This window comes from Macrobrachium rosenbergii, chromosome 17 (assembly GCF_040412425.1).
Source record: "Macrobrachium rosenbergii isolate ZJJX-2024 chromosome 17, ASM4041242v1, whole genome shotgun sequence".
Taxonomy (NCBI): domain Eukaryota; kingdom Metazoa; phylum Arthropoda; class Malacostraca; order Decapoda; family Palaemonidae; genus Macrobrachium; species Macrobrachium rosenbergii.
In genome coordinates, this window is record NC_089757.1 from 332,018 (window position 1) to 353,156 (window position 21,139).

Here is a 21,139-nt window from a genome sequence, read left to right on the forward strand (position 1 = left end):
TGGTGATTGGATGATCACCCTGGATATGCAAGGGGCCTACTTTCATATCCCCATCCATCCAGTTTCCAGGACGTATCTCAGGTTCGTCTTCCAGGGAAAAGTCTTCCAGTTTTTGTCCCTCTGCTTCAGCCTATCCACGGCCCCTCAAGTTTTCTCCCGAGTTCTCTCCTCTCTTGCCAAATGGCTTCATTTAATCAACATAAACATCAGCCTTTACCTGGACTACTGGCTTCTTCGTACCCCTTTGAAGGAGAAGTGCACGAAGGACCTTCAGACAACTCTACAAATTTCTCAAGATCTCCACCATGGCTATCTTTAAACAGAAATCGAATTGATGCCGAAATAAAAATTCCCGGAAGGTATCTTGTCCATGTTCACGAAAACCTAAACAATGCAAATGACGCAAGATCGCTATGTTTATATTTTATAATACAGTTACAGTAGTAACACGCAAATACTTACAATATTACTGGATACAGTAAAGTACACCATAACTTGTTTAAAGGTGCATATTGGGTATGTTTTTATTTTATAATAATACGATACTAATATGAGAATATTACATACGCTAATTGATGCGGCCCCCTTAAAACTAGCTTCAAAATTAGGTCTTCAAAAATCGCATGATATGTGAGTATATACGGTATTTTGAATTTCTAAGGATGCAGTAAGTAAACAGCATTTGTAATAACATCATCTTTACATAACCAATATTTCATAAAATACCTGTTATTGCAAAAGATAACCTATACACAGATGGTTTTGGAATTTAGCAGTCGTCTTATACTACAGATATGAGATAAATTCATGAAAATTTGTCATAACTTTTACCTCGTCATATCTAAAGGTCATTTATACATGAAAATATATGATATATATATATATATATATATATATATATATATATATATATATATATATATATATATATATATATATATATATATATATATATATATATAATATGTATAGTGTTAAATTTATAGTCGTCTTATACTACAGATATGAGATAAATTCTTGAAAATTTGTCATAACTTTTTACCTCGTCATATGTAAAGGTTGACGAGGTAAAAAATTATGACAAATTTTCATGAATTTATCTCATATCTGTAGTATAAGACGACTGCTAAATTCCAAAACCATCTGTGTAATATACTCACATATCATGCGACTTCTGAAGACCTAATTTTGAAGCTAGTTTTAAGGGGGCCGCATCATGCACGAAATATAAAATTGGCGTATTTAATATTCACGTATTAGTATCGTATTATTATAAAATAAAAACATACCGAATATGCATCTTTAAACAAGTTATGGTGTACTTTACTGTATCCAGTAATATTGTATGTATTTGCGTGTTACTACTGTAATTGTATTATAAAATATAAATATAGCGATCTTGCGTCATTTGCATTGTTTAGGTTTTCGTGAACATGGATGAAGATACCTTCCGGGAATTTTTATTTCGGCATCAATTCAATTTCTGTTTAAAGATAGCCATGGTGGAAGGTTTTGTCCCATTTGCCATACACGTTAAAACAACAGTGAAATGTATTCTTTCATGCCCAGTGCAGTAGTTTTTATTAAAATACTTTTCTCTCCAATGTTATTTATGGTCGAGTTTGATGGCATATCGAAGTTAGGAGCTTCATCCATGTTGCTGATGCATGTTTTCTCAGCTTTAGCTACAACTTGCAGCCTTAATTTAGCAGTATATTTCCCTGCGATCTTTTCTCCGTAGCAAATAAGGGTATACATATTTCAGTCCTATTCTACTTAACGTTATTTTTAACACAACTTCATTAATTGTTTACTGTCGTACGATGGTTGAAATGCAAGCAAACGAGCTGTTGTTATCCGATTTGGTTGTTCATAGCCATGGCCTAGACCATGTTCATAGCAAACAGTTGTTTCTTGTTCGGTTGTTTGTGGCTGTAATCGTTTACTCAACAAGTATAACGTAACTGATGATACTTTTATCATTCACTTTTACTTTTTTAACCCATTTAACTAGAAGATGGGATAAAGAGATGGCCTAAAGCAGTTTAGTCCATAGTAATTTGGTCTCTCATCAAAGGAACTTGCATGCTACATGAGACGCATGATAAAATAATATTTATGGGTGAAAATTTGGGGGTCACACGATGCGCTAGATCGCACGTGAACGAGTATATACAGTAAACAAAATAACAAAGTCGATTCTATATCATGTTTTTCCTACACACATTGCCTAAAAGGAAAACATTGTTTTGTTTACGTTTCATCGCCAGCCATAAGTAACCCCTAACAACAAGATAAGTATGATAATTATCGTACATAAATTATCATTCGTATGACTGAATTATTCGGGACAGTTACAGATAGCCTGAATTTTTACTGAAAAATGAATATTATTTTATCGTAATTGTTATTACTACCATAATTACACTACGTTACTAAATGATAAAGGTTGCTGTGAGCACAGCCATAATTCGATATTTAGGCTACATTTTGTCAGCTGGCCTTACATAGATAAAAGTTGATTTCATTGATATGGAATTATTCCTTGAATAGGCTATTTATTATGAAGATATGTCAATAATATATAAGGTAAAAATTGTTTTATTACCTTTATTATCAGTTTATTTCATAATGTGAATCTTTTCAAGTACTGTATGTCGGTGGTTATCGCACCAAGACCGAGGCTAGCCTACCGATAAACATCACTTAACATTCAAAAGTTAGACTTTTAGAATGGCAGTACAAGACAACCCCCAATTTTCAGGGGTGAATTTTATGATTTAAAGGTGTCTTATATGCAGAAATGTATATATATATATATATATATATATATATATATATATATATATATATATATATTTTTACGTTTTTCCGTGGTTTTAGTTTGAAATATGCTCTGTGAGACAGGTAGCAACAATTTAAGTTAATTTAGCCTTGTGATTCTGACTGCGTGGGTACGGGAAAACGTAAAAAAAGAGGAAAAACAAAGGAGAATTTCATATGAGCATAGGGCTCTGGTTACTGAGGGAAATATTACGTAAAACACGTGGGCACATTTAAAGTAGTGTATTTACATAAATGACATTAGTACGGGAAAGAGGAACTCAGTAGATTGAATGAAACTGGGGAATTCCAGCCACAGCCGAGAAGCTTCCACGATAGGATCCTCTGAAATGAGAGATATGCACATTATACGCTAGTAATGAAAATAGACAAAAGAATAATGAATTCGAAGTTGCACTGAGGGTGCCAAAGGAGTAATAAAGAATTAATACTGCCGATGCAAGAGGCGCACGGACATTAGACAAGGGAGATTTCTGGCTTTCTCTTTAAGAAAATATTACGAGACAAAAGCGTGACTGAAATGGGGCTCTTCCAGGGCACTTTACCTTAGCAGATTTTCGAGGGCGCGTAGAAGGCGGTCCGTGGATGACTTGCGATTTCGAGGGCGAGTTTCTTCCACGTGGTGAGATGCAAGGGCTTCCGTAAAGCGGCAAGGCGATGGGGACTCCTCGAAACTCCAAGCAATGGCGTGTGGGCTCAAGGAATACGGTTGAAGGGCACGAGGAGAAGTATACTTTGGGAAAGGCCACGTGGTTAGGATGCAAGGGCATCGATGGGGCCAGGTGTTGAGGACGTCTTCACAAGTTCACTCCATATCTTCCAGCCCGCGTGTGTGTGCTGAGACCTTGGGCTTTTGCCTTTTATCCCCTCCTATGGGACAGGGGGGGTGCGCCCAACACAGATGCTTTGACTCATTGCACCTGCTGCCCGCAGGGGAGGTTTTGGCCTGTAGGAGAAACGCCCAAGCCAGATTACTTTTGCCTCGAAGGAAAGATCTTTATCAAAAATGGGAGCGCCTTTAATCTTTTAAACCTTGTTTTTAAGTCGATAGACAGATGGTCTATCGATCGGCCGGCTGGCAGTAAATGAACAACCAACAACAACAAAGGAGGGGGGGGGAGGTAATTTGCTAGCGAATTCTTGCTAATCATAATACCTCCCCATACAAGATGATGTACATACCTCCTTCGGGTGTGTACATCGATATTCAAGAATGAGCGGCAAATGCTTTACGTTACTCTACATTCTGCCTTGCAATGAACTTTACTCCTAAGGGTCTTATGAAGCTGAGACATTACTTTTAATAACATATTGGGACAATTTTCGTTAACAGAACGCAAAGTGATTTAAACACTTGCAAAAGAATAATTACTTTAGATTTGGTTACCCACTGTAACTTTATGAGGTGACTCGAACAATTGTGAATTAATTAAGATTATAGGACCACGTATATGAGGCTATGGCCAACAAATGAAAAGAAATGGTTATTGTTCAAGAATTAAAATACACGGTTACTTAATTTTAGATAAAATGCATGCGGTTAGTACAATCTGCCTTGAAGAGGCTGTGTAAATGAAAAACAGCGTTTATTTTTGTAAATGACATCCCCTTTTACACGATACTGTAATGACTATACATATTCGCATTGATAATATATCTTCGTTTTATCGTACTTTTTGCTTAGCCGCCCCACACGGATTTTTGACAGCCGTATGCGGGCGAGAGTATTCGCGAGGTTTTAATTCGCTAACCTTAAACTACGCTAATTTTTGTCGTCTACTGCCAACTCAATGTTATGACGGGCGAGCAGACAAAAGATGTGGGGTAGGACAAACAGCGATCTTGGAAGGAATGGAAGGGGGAAAAGGGATAATAATAACAAAGGAAAATTACCAAGGCGTTGAAGGAAACCTTGACCGCATATGAAAGGCGGGACACGTCCCTCAGAGCTTACAAAAGGGGCATTTAAATCACAAGGGCAAGAATTTATGACTCGCGATTCATTAAAATTAAAGATAAATAAATAACTAAAAGAAAGTAAATGATATTGGCAGAGGAGCTAAGGGAAAAAGAGTGAGGGTTTTATTGTGTTAGGCGGGAATTTATTTTCCTTCGCCTATAAATTACGGCCCGGACTATCACTTCAGTCCCAGGGCGAGGAAAGTGCACCCGAAGGGCGCGACTCCTTCAGAAGGGGCTGACACGCACGCCCGGTGCCAAGGTATGGGCGCAAGGGCGTGCCACTTCTCACTCTGTTATTCTTAATGATTTATACATTGTGTGGGGAATGGTATCCCGTATTTAATTGCCTCTTGTGGGGATAATTTAAGGGAAGATTAGTAGAGGATGGTAAGAGATAGCAGTTCCTGAGGAACGGAAGAAGATAGAGGAGGGTCTGACATCCCCTTCTGGATTAGGGGTGCCAAGACCTTCGAAAGATGAAATGGGGCACAGGTGCCATGGCGAGCTCTGGAGCTCTTTGTAAATTACCTGGAATGTCCCACGCCCGTGGTAATTTCGCCTCGAGTCTTTCTTAATGGGACAGTCGTCCTCGGCCGGGGAAGCGGAGGGCCCGCGACCGGAGGGCGGCACGGAGTACCACCTGGGCCTGCTGATGCGACAGCTGACGCAGGAGTGTTCCGTGCGGGTTCTACCATGATCCGTCGCGGCTCTTGTAGTTCATCGGCCAAGTGAGATATGGCAGAATCCTGACTTGCAATTGCGTCGGCGACGGGCTGAGGCAGAGAGGAGGCGGTCGGGGTGGCGTGAGCGGCTCGCAGGTAACGATGACCAGCTCAGGCACGGGTTGCGAGGCCGCACCTGCAGGTGAGCTTCGCGGTGGTCGGGAGGAACCGTCTCTCTGACCGGCGCTGGTAGCGGTGCCAGGCGGGGGGAGAGAGGGGTCCTGAGTTGGATCCCGTGAATGGAGATCGGCGTAGCGCTCTGGCGCTGGCACTAGGGCAGAGTCAGGCGCTATCAGAGGTTTCTTGGGCTCGTCGGTCAGGACGGACGAAGCTTGGCCCTGCTCGGGGCATGCAAGTGGCACCGGCAGGAATTTGGCATCTCCTGAAGGAGATTTGATTGGGGCCCTGGCACTCAGCACTGAGGCATGGCCGGGCACTGGAATTGGATCGGGAACCGATCGAGGGGGCCACTGTACATCGTACTCAGGTGGCACTGGTGGGGACTGCACGTCCTCCTGGTACCCAGGGGCGCCAGTCTTGACTGAGGAGAAGCGGGGAGGATTACTCGCGCCCGCTGAATGATTCGGGAATGTGGACCCCTAGATTGTCGTGATTTCGGTGGGGACTGAAAGTCCTGTCCCAGGATGACGTCATAGCCTCCGGGGAGATGGCTTGCTACTGCAAGATTGCACATTTTGGATTGGTGAGGTCTTGTGACTCTCAATTGGACCGTAGGGAGTATCATTTTAAATTGATTTATTCCCTCGATCGTGACGAGTTTTTCGTCTATTGACGATAGCTCCGTGAGGGGAACTCTGTCCCTTCGGATGAGGGAGATTTGTGCGCCCGAGTCCTCGAATGCAGTGACTCGCGCGCGGGCTGGCTACCTCGTAGAGGGGCCACGTATACAGGCCCCCGGCGGGAGGGCCTAATGACTGGGGATCTGTGACGGCCAAGGCGGCGGTGGGAGTAGTTGATTTATTATTGCGTGGGCATTTTGCCCATGCGGGAGAATGGCCATAAACCTTGCACGCCGTGCAAAGGTCTGGCTAAAGTCTTTCGCGCTGCCCCTGTGGAGGGCGCAGGCGAGTTATTTGTCGGTTTTCCGGGAGAGAGGAGCCGGTTTCTTGTTCCGGCACTGTTCGGAGGAATGCCCGTTTTCTTGCAATAATGGCAAGTTAGGGGCTTGCCCGAGTTCCCATTTTGTGGGAATTTGAACCGCCGAGAAGGGACGGGGATTTATCTTCCGCCCCATGGATCCTTCTTGAGGTGGTGAGTTTCCCACATATCTGCTATTCGGCAACACTCGGTTAGTGTTGCTGGGGCTTTTTCCACTATATGAGTGGCGAGGGCAGGAGGCGTGGCGCAGGAAATGCTCGAATTTAAACCGCTCGAGTACCTCGGCGGTGTTAGTGGCTCCTTCGAATCGAGCCATTTTGTCAACGCCCGCTCGAATGGTACGCCCAATCGGACCAAGTCTGGCCTGCTTCTCTGGGCTGCTCTCTCCAACGTCTCCTCCACGCTCGGGGTAATCTCGCACGCCGTAACTGCTTGGCGTCACGGCTTCCCAGTTTCCCGATCGTCGGCGGGAAGGGCGTGGTAGGCAACGAGGGCCTTTCCGCCCAGGAATTTAGTGAGAACAAGGGAGAGTTCCGCGGGGAGAGATCGCAGCACTCCAGGACTCGTTCGGCCCTTTCAAGCCATACGGGTTCGGACTCGGTCCATTTTGGCATGAACGAGTGAGCTTGGCTGAGGGCACTCATTCCCGCGGCAGGGGGCGGGGGGGTGGCGGGCTGTCGTTCTAGCATCTGGAGCTCGTGGGCGCGCTGTCGCTCTCGATCTTCCCATTCTCGTTCCTCCCTTTTCTCTTGGGCAATTCGTTCCCTCTCTCTCTCTGCACGTTCTTTATCCTTCTCCTGCTCTTGGGCAATTCTTGCCCTCTCTCTCTCCTCACGTTCTCTCTCCCTCTCTGCACGTTCTTTTGCCTCTCGTTGCTCTTGGGCAACTCGTTCTCTCTCTCTCTCTTCACGTTCTCTTGCTCTCTCCGCCTTGGCATCGTCCACTCGCTCTTGAACCCATGCTCTCAGATCTTGCCCCGATAGTCCCATGTCCTTCCCAGCGGACATGTAGAATTTGAAGTCCTCGTTTTGTTGGGCTCTGGTATTAGCCATCGTGGAATAATGGGTATAGGATATGTCTGAAAAGACTCTTTGTTAAAATTGGATGTGTCTTGGAAAGACGTGGTTGTTCTTGGCGAACGAGTTTTAATATGCGTCTCGGAAGACGTAGTTGGATTTTGTCACGCTCGGACTTGGCCGGCTGTAGCGTGAAGTTAAGGAGTTGTTCTTACGAACTAGAATGATCAGTCCCGTAAGGGCTTAGATGTGTGTGAACTACACTATATAATGTCTCAAAAGTACTTAATTTTGGGTTCCCGCGGGAATGAGAAATTCTCGCCACGTGCGACGTAGAATTTTAGGAGTCTCTGAGGACTGGAATTCGGAGGAATTCTCGCCACGTCGGCGACGTAGAATTTTAGGAGTCTCTGAGGACTGGAATTTGGAGAAATTCTCGCCACGTCGACGTAGAATTTTAGGAGTCTCTGAGGACTGGAATTTGGAGAAATTCTCGCCACGTCATGGACGTGTAGAATTTTAGGAGTCTCTAAGGACTGGAATTTGGAGAAATTCTCGCCACGTCGACGTAGAATTTTAGGAGTCACTTAGGACTTGGAATTTGTGGAATTTGGAGGAATTCTCGCCACGTGACGTAGAATTTTAGGAGTCTCTGAGGACTGGAATTTGGAGAAATTCTGCCACGTGCGACGTAGAATTTTAAGAGTCTCTAAGGACTGGAATTTGGAGAAATTCTGCCACGTCGACGTAGAATTTTAGGAGTCTCTGAGGACTGGAATTTGGAGAAATTCTCGCCACGTGCGACGTAGAATTTTAGGAGTCTCTAAGGACTGGAATTTGGAGAAATTCTCGCCACGTGCGACGTAGAATTTTAGGAGTCTCTGAGGACTGGAGTTTGGAGGAATTCTCGCCACGTGCGACGTAGAATTTTAGGAGTCACTTAGGACTTGGAATTACGATTCGTCCCTTAGGACTTAGAAATTACTAACGGGAAACCCAAAGAAAAATGTTTGCTGGGAAATGAATGGGGGACAAAAAAAAAAAAAAAAAAAAAAATGCTACACACGCGGGCATGGGCGGGGTGGGGGTGCAGGTCGTTTGGCCAACACCGGAGGTATTTTTAGATTCTGGGTGAATGAACCCGTATGTTTATATACCGTCTGGGATTCGGAGAATTTCCCAGTCGTCTGAGAGGATAACAGTACAACGGCCTAGTAATTTTCCCTATAAGCGGAGTTTAAATTTCGCTTTCCTAACACCTAACTCGAATCCTAACTACACTGAGAGAATTTTCAGCAATGCAAGCTGACTTCGTCGTGTCCCACGTGGGAATTTTATTCGCGCCTAAATAACAGTTCGCTAATTCGAAATGCGAAGTAAAAGTTATCACAGAGGAATTTCTTTCGCACTATTCCTCGAAGCAAGAATATGGCAAGGATTTTAACACAGAGGAATTTCGCACTATTCCTCGAAGCAAAGGATGGTTAGCACTGGTTATTTCCTAACTACCTATCCTGAAAGGCATGCATTAACGAATCTAATACGGCGGTTCTTTTCTCTCAGTGATTACATGCGTCCCTATTTCTAATTCCTAGGAACAGTCACGATTGTAAAAAGGTTTTGCTAAGATTAACACATTACTTACGTGGAATTTTCTGGATCTGTGTGCTGGTTTTACACATAAGGTTCGTAATTGTCTCGTACCCAGCTTAGCTTTGCTAATAGCTGATCTGGCAAGTTGCAAATGCAATAAAGCAACACTAGGGGAACTGCAACTGCAAAACGAGATCTATGGCCAGGTCGCCATTTTTACGTTTTCCGTGGTTTTAGTTTGAAATATGCTCTGTGAGACAGGTAGCAACAATTTAAGTTAATTTAGCCTTGTGATTCTGACTGCGTGGTAGTGGGAAAACGTAAAAAAGAGGAAAAACAAAGGAGAATTTCATATGAGCATAGGGCTCTGGTTACTGAGGGAAATATTACGTAAAACACGTGGGCACATTTAAAGTAGTGTATTTACATAAATGACATTAGTGCGGGAAAGAGGAACTCAGTAGATTGAATGAAACTGGGGAATTCCAGCCACAGCCGAGAAGCTTCCACGATAGGATCCTCTGAAATGAGAGATATGCACATTATACGCCAGTAATGAAAATAGACAAAAGAATAATGAATTGAAGTTGCACTGAGGGTGCCAAAGGAGTAATAAAGAATTAATACTGCCGATGCAAGAGGCGCACGGACATTAGACAAGGGAGATTTCTGGCTTTCTCTTTAAGAAAATATTACGAGACAAAAGCGTGACTGAAATGGGGCTCTTCCAGGGCACTTTACCTTAGCAGATTTTCCGAGGGCGCGTAGAAGGCGGTCCGTGGATGACTTGCGATTTCCGAGGACGAGTTTCTTCCACGTGGTGAGATGCAAGGGCTTCCGTAAAGCGGCAAGGCGATGGGGACTCCTCGAAACTCCAAGCAATGGCGTGTGGGCTCAAGGAATACGGTTGAAGGGCACGAGGAGAAGTATACTTTGGGAAAGGCCACGTGGTTAGGATGCAAGGGCATCGATGGGGCCAGGTGTTGAGGACGTCTTCACAAGTTCACTCCATATCTTCCAGCCGCGTGTGTGTGCTGAGACCTTGGGCTTTTGCCTTTTATCCCCTCCTATGGGACAGGGGTGCGCCCAACACAGATGCTTTGACTCATTGCACCTGCTGCCGCAGGGGAGGTTTTGGCCTGTAGGAGAAACGCCCAAGCCAGATTACTTTTGCCTCGAAGGAAAGATCTTTATCAAAAATGGGAGCGCCTTTAATCTTTTAAACCTTGTTTTTAAGTCGATAGACAGATGGTCTATCGATCGGCCGGCTGGCAGTAAATGAACAACCAACAACAACAAAGGAGGAGGGGAGGTAATTTGCTAGCGAATTCTTGCTAATCATAATAATATATATATATATATATATATATGTATATATATATATATATATATATATATATATATATATATATATATATATATATATATATATATATATATATATATATATATATATATATATATATATATTATATATATATATATATACACACATATACAGAGTGAGGATTGAAAGGGGTTTTATCAACCAGTAGACATCAGTAGGTGCAAGGTGAAGAATCTATCTCTTATTCCTTTACTAAGTATTTTATTATTGCTACAATGTTTCAAGAAGTAAAAGTCCCATTTTCATGCTATAAAGAGAGAAAAAGATTAAAATAACAAACTCAGAATAAGAATCAACAGTTAAAAAGCTATACAAAAATATAAACGACAAGTACAAAAGATAGGGAGGAATGATTACCATAAGGTGCTGAGGGCACGGACTGAGTGACAATTCGGGCCGGGTTCAGCTTCGACTTAAGCTCACAAGAGATACAGAGGTGTTGAGGAAGACTGGGTGTTTAACTGTGGAACAAATTCTTTAATGAAGAGTGACTCTAAGATTGCTAAATATTGTTAGTTAGGAGTTAGGCCAATAATTTTAAGATCTTTGTAATTTATGTTAGATTTACAGTTTTGTGTATGTTCACTTATACATGAAAATTCAGGATTAGTTAATTTGACACCTGTTCTATAGCTAACGCCTTAGTGAGAGTCCAGTCTCACTCTGAGTAACCTCCGTGTGAAGCCGACGTACTTCCCAAGTTTAAATCTGGGGCAATTAAATATATATAGCCTACAGTACAACTCCTGAGGTGATTAGTCGATCAAGTTTCTCCTTATGTTTAGATAGAGATCTGATATTTATTGGGTTGCAGGGTATTAGCTTTAATTCAATTGCAGGTAAAAATTTCTCGATTAACAGCTTTAATTCACAGTAGAAATATTTGTTATGAATAAATGAGATGCATATAATCATAATTTTGGTACTGTGGTATTTTAATTTTAGGATGGAAGATATTGTTTAATAATTTGTAGAGGTGTTTATAAAAAAGTTTTGATGGAAAGCAATTGTCAGTGAAATATTGGTGATTCCAATCAGACGTTATGTTAAAAGCCCTACGAAAGAGGGTAGACATGGAGTTTAGTTTAAAATTATAAAAACAGTTACTATAAAAATTTGAGCCCAGGCTGGTAAAAGTTTTCTTTCTAAAGATTGTGGTGTTAAAATGATCATTATATCTAAAAACTGTTACATCTAAAAATGGCAGCTTATTTTCATTTTCACATTCAATTGTAAAATTAATGTTAGGATTTTATTGGCATAATCAAGAAATTTGTCAGCTTGATCTTTATCTCTGAACAGTAAAAAGGTATCATCCACGAACCTACTATAAAATAAAGGACGGTAGGCCAAAGAACAATTGTCCAGTGTATGTTCCTCCAGGGAGCACATAAAACTGTTTGCAAAGGTGGGATCCAAAGGGGATCCCATCGCTATACCATCAACCTGAAAGTAGGCTTTACTGTTAAAAACAAAGGCTGTGTCCTGCACAGCGACCTCAAGCAATCTTCTAAAATCCATGAGGTTAAAATGATTAAAAGTGGCATCTGGGTCAGTCAGAATATGGCTAACAATAATGTCAATGGTCTCTTCTATCAGTACATTCGTTAAAAGACTCCACATCCATGCTAACCATAAATAAGTCTGAATCCTGGGGTAAGATTTTTTCTAAAAAATTTTCTGAATTCTTACAGCTATAGATATTCGTAGTTAAAGGAGCTAGGAGAGGTACAAGAAATTTAGCAATTTTTTAATTAGAAATAGCATAAGGGGTGAGGACGGACCTCATTGGTATGCCGCCTTTATGGATTTTAGGTATTCCACATACATCACCCCATATGAGGCACCTGTACTACATAATGTAGTATAAGTATTTCACTAATGATTTTATAGTTTTTAAGATATTTCAAAAAACAGTTAATTCGGTCCTCTATCTTAAAGATAGCAGAGTATTGAGGTTCTATTGTTTTGAATTTAGATTCATCCCCAAGGATATTTTCCATCTTTTGTATATATTCATATTTATTTAGTATCACAGTACCTTTTCCCATGTCAGGTTGTGTTATTGTTAGGTCTTTATGTTTCCCAAGTTCTTTAAGAATATTCAAGTCATTCTTAGAAAAGAATGGAGTCAACGAACAGTTAAGTTGTTAAAAGTTTTCTGAGCTATACGTTGGAGTTGGGATCGAATTTTAGGTACACCTGCATCGAGGCAGAGATAAATTAGTCTAGCAAATAATGAGTCCATAGATCAAAAAAATTGGTTATGCAAAGGTTTAAAGAAAGTTAGGCAAAAATCCAGTCGTAAAGAATGCAGAAACTCTTCTCTCTTAGATAATTTGTAATTTGACCTATTAAGCACAGTTTTATTATTGTTAAAAAAAGAAGGAATAATACACCCAGCTTTCTACATTTTCTCTCCTTTCTATCTTGTGCACTTGTTGTTAGATTATTTATATAGCTTTTTAACTCTTGAGTTTGTTATTTTAATGTTTGTCTTCTCTTTTTATAGCTTGAAAACTACACGACAACTTCGTAGAGCTGAACTCGATTTAGAATTCTACAATACTGCCGCCTGAATGGTATTGTCCCGAATTTCGTCAAATTCTAAGTATACAAGTATTAAATATGCAAGACTCCTTTTTACCATGATGCTACCACGAAATTGTTGGATATGGAGATTAACCATAAGAATAGAAATCTTGTCAAACTAACCGAATTATCTAGCAGCCTATTTGTAAATATTACAGATAATTTATCCATTATTGATCGTATTGTTTTCAAATATCTGTTTAATAAATGTATTGCCGACTATGTATTAATGGTCCGACGTACTCACGAGAGAAAATTGAGAAAGCTGGGTGTATTTATTCCTTCTTTTTTTAACAGTAATAAAGCTGTTTAACCCTTTAACGCCGACTGGACATATTTTACGTTGACAAAAGTTGTCTGTCAGGTTCCGAGTGGATGTAAAATACGTCGACTTCAAAAAGATTTTTTGATATTAGCAGAAAAATACTTATAGGCCTCATTTGCGGAAAATTTTAAATCAAGCCCCTTGAGGGATGCTGGGTGTTCACGGATCACGCTGTTGTTTTGTTTACAAGCGTGACCCAGCTGTGCATGCGCGAATTTCTTTCTTATCCCAAAAGAAAGCATCAGCTAACTCTGCTGAAAATCTCAGAAATTCTTTAGTCACACTGTCGTAATTTTTGCACCATTTTCTATTAACCTTGACATAAAGTTTGGCTGAAGAGGACCGTTGCGCAAACGGTCGAAAGCTCCCTCGTTTTTATCCCATTTCTTGTATATTTTTATTTCTTAAAATATACAATTTATCAATTATATTATTGTGGCTTTTTAATCATCATTTTCGATCACAATATAGTGATGCTCCACAGTTAATCTTAGCCACTAACTAAAAACATGCAGCACACATTTTTTAACATTGACAGTGATGAAGGTCTGAGGAGATATCGACAACTTGTGAATCAAGGTTGGCTGAAGAGGACCGTTGCGCAAACGGTCGAAAGCTCCCTCGTTTTTATCCCATTTCTTGTATATTTTTATTTCTTAAAATATACAATTTATCAATTATATTATTGTGGCTTTTTAATCATCATAAAGTTTTATATATGAAAATGTGCTCAATTTCATGTAGAATACAACAAAAAATAACTCATGGTTGTAGCTTTTATCAATTTTGACATATTTTTATATAAATCACGATGTGCCAAAATTTCAACCTTCGGTCAACTTTGACTCGACCGAAATGGTCGAAAAATGCAATGGTAAGTGACAAAATTTCAACCTTCGGTCAACTTTGACTCAACAGAAATGGTCAAAAAATGCAATTGTAAACTAAAACTCTTACATTCTAGTAATATTCAATCATTTACCTTCATTTTGCAACAAACGAGAAGTCTCTAGCACAATAATTCGATTTATGGTGAATTTTTGAAAAAAACTTTTTCCTTACGTCATGCAATATGCTCTGCTGAAAATCTCGGAGTTTCTTTAGTCACTTTGTCGTAATTTTTGCACCATTTTATATTAGCCGTTACATAAAGTTTTGTGTATGAAAATGTGTGCAATTTCATGTAGAATACAACAAAAAATAACTCATGGTTGTAGCTTTTATCAGTTTTGAAATATTTTCATATAAATCACAATAAATAGAAAAAATTCGACCTTCGGTCAACTTTGGCCCGACAGAAATGGTTGAAAAATGCAATTGTAAGGTAAAACTCTTACATTCTAGTAATATTCAATCATTTACCTTCATTTTGCAACAAACGAGAAGTCTCTAGCACAATATTTCGATTTTTTTACGTCTGCACGATATGAATTCATGCATCATTTTGTGATAATATTTTCTCTGTGTTGCTTTGATCATTTTACAATTTGTTATATACCAAAATCATCGCAATATAGTGTACAATACAACGAAAAAAAAATATCTCGTTAGCTTTAACCGTTTTGCCATTAGCTGTAACCGATTTGCTCACAGCGCAATTTGTATACAGTTATATATGAAATTTTTTTTTGCCCTGTCTTATATTCCAATATTTATATATGATAATGATATATTTTTTCATTTCTGATGGTTGCATACTAAACTTCAGGCAATGAGAAAAAAAGTAGCCAAAAATGAACTCTTAATCTTAAAAAGGAAGCGTGCTGTGATTTTTTGAAAAAAACTTTCTTTCCGCTTCGGCGCTAACTCTCAGACCCCGCCGGCATGTGGCAGACACTTTTGTAAATAGAGGCTCGACGTTTAAGGGTTAATATGTCAAATTACAAAGTATCTAAGAGAGAAGAGTTTCTGCTTTCTTTAGGATTGCATTTTTGCCTACCTTTCTTTAAACTTCGTATAGCCACATTTTTGGATGTATGGAATCACTATTTGCTAGACTACTTAGTCTCCGCCTAGATGTAGATGTACCTAAAATTCGATCCCCAATAAAAGGTATAGCTTAGAAAACTTTTAACAACTTGACTGCTCGTTGACTCCATTCTTTTCTAAGAATGACTTGAATATTCTTAAAGAACTTAGGAAACATAAAGACCTAACAATAACACGACCTGACAAGGGAAAAGGTACTCTTATACTAAATAAATATGAATAAATACAAAAGATGGAAAATATCCTTGGGGATGAATCTAAATTCAAAACAACAGGAGAACCTCAATACTCTGCTATCTTTAAGATAGAAGACCGAATTAACCGTTTTTTTTTTTTTAAATATCTTAAAGACTATAAAATCATTAGTGAAAATACTTATACAGTAAACCCCCCGTAATCGCGTTCTCAAGGTTCGCGGACTCACCCATTCGCTGGTTTTGCTTTGGAACCTATCTAAAAAATCTTCGCAGGAAACTCGCGCATTCGCGGGTTTTTCTATGAAACATATCCATAAAAATATTTGCAGGAACCTCCATATTCGCGGATGCAGATTTTTTGTTCTTTTTCGTATAGCAATATTCTGTATTTTCATATTTATTGTATAATAACATTAAATAATCATGTAAATCAGTAATAATACTGTTCTACAGTACTGTACATATAATAGTAATAGAACTTAAATAATAATATATAATACTACACTGGGTACCTTAATAATAATAAATAATAAAGTTAAATCATACGGGTAGTAACTGGTGATGAATGTTGATTACAGTATGCTGTAGATGATGATGATGATGAATTAGCTGTGCAGTACGATGAATGACGGGAGGTGCTGGCATGTTAAGGTATTTGAACATGGCAACGAAGGTGGTACAGCAGGGCTGCATGAGTATTTTACCTTGTTCATGCTCAATGCAAGCGACCGCAATTAATGTCATGCTTTAATGGGCTGCTACTTCTCCGTGACTTTTGCCCTCTCGTAACAAAACGGTCATGTCTACAGTATTTTCTTCTCATCAGTCATTACAGTAATTGTAGGCTATTGGCCAAAGGCCTTAGAAGAAGCAGAGCATTCAGAGGACATCTTAATGCACGATTTAAATAAATATTTTTAGGCCACAGTACTGTTCACTTGGCGCCGATTGGCTGAACATTCACAACCAACTCGCGAACACAGAATTCTGGGAGACCACTCCACGGCATCCTCCTCAGTTATGCGTACTGTAGTTCGCAACATCTTCTTACCGTGTGAAACCGTGCGTCTGTGGCTTTTTTATCTTTGTGCATCAGCGGTATTCGGCCCTAAAATGCCTCCTAAAAAATACCCTGCTCCTTCAAAGCCTCCTGGCAAAGAGTCTAAAAGAAAGAAGACTGTTATGAAACTCGAGGAGAAGGTGAAACTTCTTGACATGTTAAAGGAGGGCAAAAGTTTTGCCTCGGTTGGCCGCCATTTCAGTGTTGATGAGAGCACAGTGAGATGTATCAAGAAGAAAGAGGCGGAGATACGCAAGTCTGTGAGTATGAGCTACTTTGGTAGTGCAAAGACAGTGTCGACAGTGCGGGATAAAACAATCGTGAAGGTGGAATCTGCTCTGGCAACCTGGATAAAGGACTGCTGGAAGAAAAACGTGCCCCCGACTCCATCATCATTCTCGAGAAAGCGTGACAACTCTAAGGAAGGTGACGACGTAGTACAGGCAGAGGAAGGCGTTGAAGAAGGCGAATTAGAATTCTTAGGCTTTGATGAACCAGCAGAAGAAGAAGAAGAGGGGGGAGAGACCCAAGCAGGACCATCATCAACGCCTCAAGGTTTCCAGGCCAGCAAGGGGTGGTTCCACCGATTTCAAAAGCGGTTCCACCTAAAGTCTGTTACTCTGCATGGGGAATCAGCATCTGCAGACATTGAAGCAGCCGTGAAATATCCGGAGGCCTTCAAGAAGATCATCGAGGAGAAGGGCTGCCATCCAGCACAGGTGTTCAATATGGATGAGACTGTCCTGTTCTGGAAGAAGACGCCTTCCCGGATGTACCTTATGAAGGACGAAGCTAAAGCCTCCGGATTCAAGGCCCAGAAGGATAGGGTTACCCTCATCATGTGTGGGAATGCAGCTGGTTTCATGCTGAAACCAGGCGTCATTTACAAGGCTGCAAACTCCAGGGCCCTCAAGAATAAGAACAAGGCATTGCTTCCTGTGTTCTGGATGCATAACCCTAAGGCCTGGATCACCAAAGTCCTCACAGAGTACTGGTTCCATCAGAGCTTCATCCCTCAAGTTAGGCAATACCTGAACGACTTGGCCATGGAGTTCAAGGTGTTGCTGATTATGGATAATGCTGGTGGCCACCCTCTCGATCTTTCTTACAAGGGAGTCCAGTTTGAGTTCCTCCCTCCCAACACCACCTCTCTCCTCCAGCCTATGGACCAGGGCGTGATCCGTGCCCTCAAGGCACTCTATACCGGGAACTCTCTCCAGCACATTGTAAATGCAATGGACAGTGACAGTGAATTTATGCTAAAAGAATATTGGCGTAAATTCACGATTGCCCCATGTCTGACCATCATCAACCGATCACTGAATGACATGAAGAAGGAGACCCTGAACGCATGCTGGAACAAGTTGTGGCCGGAGTGTGTTCATGATTACAGGGGCTTCTCTCCTCAAGAAATTCAACATTCGGCCATTAATAAGGCTGTACAGTTGGCGAGGATTCTAGGTGGGGAAGGCTTGAGGATATCACCGGGGATGAAATCGCACCCTTTATTGATGCTCACTCTGACCCCTGACGGACCAGGATTTGGAAGAGCTTATTTTGAAGTCTGCCAGTTAGGAAGAAGATACGCCAGGTTCAGGGAGGAGCAGGAGGAAGAGGAGAGCAGCCTGACTTTGGAACGTCTGTCCCACATTAAGAGAATGATTAAGGATACGCAGGAGTATGTTTCAACATGGGATCCTTTTATGGAACGCTCCTTAAAGTTTTCAAACATCCTTGACTCAGCATGGGAGCCCTATACCACCATGAAAAAGCAGCGACAGCAGCTGCCTATCACCATGTTCATCAAACAGATGAAGAAGGCCCCTCCAAAGCCTCCCAAATCACCCGAAGTAGTGCCTCTCGAATTGCCTGAAGAAGTGCCTCCCCAGTCGCCTGAAGTAGTGCCTCTCGAATTGCCTGAAGAAGTGCCTCCCCAATCGCCTGAAGTAGTGCCCCTCGAATTGCCTGAAGAAGTGCCTCCCCAATCGCCTGAAGTAGTGCCTCTCGAATTGCCTGAAGAAGTGCCTCCCCAATCGCCTGAAGTAGTGCCTCCAAATCAACTGAAGTGCCTCCCAAAGCACCTCCTGAAGGGGAAGAGGCACCCTCAGATGAGTTGTAACTCCTCTGCTTTGCTGTGCAGTCATATCTTCATCGTCATTCATCGCACTGCACAGTTAATTCATCATCATCATCTTTAAACAACATTCATCGCTGGTGAGTACCCATATGATTTACGTATGTAGTAATCTTAATATATAAGTAGTATTAAATTTTTTTAAATGTGCATAAATTTTTTTTTTCTCTTTTTGTGAATTACATATACATAAATACCAATGTTCCCCCCGAAAAGAAAATGGGACGCTTGTAACTGTATTAAAGAAAATGTGTGTGGCTGAATACGTAGGGGAGACTGGATTATTTTCACCTACAGCTGTAAGCCATACAGTACGTACGTATAAATGTAACAATAAAATGTTTAAGACGGCTTGGAAATTATATTAATAGTATCATTTCAAAGATTAATACAGTAATAAGGTAATAGTTTAATGTATATTTGATGTAGGCTGGTATTTTTAGGCATACAGTACTTTGGTGTTTGACCCTTTATGGTAGACAGGTATAAGCGTTTTTAGAGGGGCGTTGTAAGCATTCACGGATTTGACCTCCTATTCGCGGGGGTGGTGGGGGATGCATCCCCTGAATACTGGGGTTCACTGTATATACATACATACATACATACATACATATATATATATATATATATATATATATATATATATATATATATATATATATATATATATATATATATATATATATATATATATATATATATATATATATATATATATATATATATATATATATATATATATATATATATATATTGTATATTGTGACGAAGTGTCCGGTGTCTGTTCTTCAAATCAAACCTGGGGTCTAAGTGTTTGATATTTGATTACCAAACTTACCATTTATTCGACAATTATAGTTACCTCACAACAGCCAGACACCTGAACCCTCATCACACATACAAAACGACTGATTTCTCTAAAGGCAACAGTGATCCCTTATAAAACTTATCAATCATGGAAGAAAGCAGATTAAGTTCATTAAACAGGTGTGAGGTAAAATCTAAGGGCATCACTCCAGTAACATTATAAAAGTTCAAGTATTTCTATTTATTTCGTTTCCCTGGTTCGAGCTCACTTCAGTTACTTCAGGGAAAACATCTCACTGACCACTCTATCTCTAATTCAAATCAAAATTACTGGTGGGTCAACAAATGAAACTCTGAGATAGTAATTTTAGATAAAAAAATTTATTTTTAAATTCAAAGATTATACATGACATTAACAGTCTCAGGGAAATTTATTATTACTTGAAAACAAAACAACATTGGATTAAATCTGAATTAATCATTAGTCAAAATTAAATCAGAGAGATATGGGCAGTTGGCCTTACTTAAATCTCAAAAGAGTGAAATTATTCGTGAATTATTCGAGGAGAGAGAGGGAGGTTGAATGAAGTGATTACATTGGTAAGCAGTTTTATGATTTCACGGGATTTTAATTTAACTTTTATCGATACTTTGCTTAATATTAATATTTTAAAACTAGTAAATAATTTTATGATAAAAATTGTATTTAGTCATGAAAATAAAATAAAAATCAGTAATTAGTGAATATTGCTCTATGAAAAATCTACAAATGTGAATTTTCTTCAGTCAGATGCTTTGGACCGAGTCATCCCAAAATTACCATTGAGAATCCTAAGAAAACCTTACTTTTAATCCTTTGGGTGTATTGAAAACAACGAATCCTGCATTTTTATTACTGAGTTTTTCACAATAAAAACCACCAAATATTGACCATTCTGCTGGTTTGGATGCATATTTCTTCCGGTCGGCATTGGACTGGCATTGTCCAAAATCCTGTCAAAAATCGTAAGAAAACCGTACTTTTAATCCTTTGGGTGTCTTGAAAACAATGTATCCTGCATTTATATTGAGTTTTTCAACAGAAAAACCTCCAAAATTTGACCATTCTACCATTCTGGAGCCATATTTCTTCCATCGGATCGGCGTTGTCAGTGTCGTAAACCTGGAACATGCATTGTAACCCAGGAAATAATTTTTTTATGAATATATTTGAAAAGCGTTGTAAACTCGGAACGGCGTAAGCCAAGCCTGTTGTAACCTGGAGACTGCCTGTATTAGTAATTAGTAAACCTGTATTTGAAATTATAGAGCTGTTTTCAATTAATTTTCAACTCTTAATATATGCAAATATATCAAATACTGTAAGGGTTAAAGTTTAGCTACAAAGGGAAT

At 40.0% G+C, this 21,139-nt stretch overlaps 1 protein-coding gene across 1 annotated transcript in view; it reads left to right on the top strand.

Annotated features, from left to right (window-relative positions):
• Myd88 (myeloid differentiation primary response protein MyD88) overlaps positions 1 to 21,139 on the top strand; it is a 61,130-nt gene that overhangs the window by 20,599 nt on the left and 19,392 nt on the right. The window lies entirely within an intron of this gene.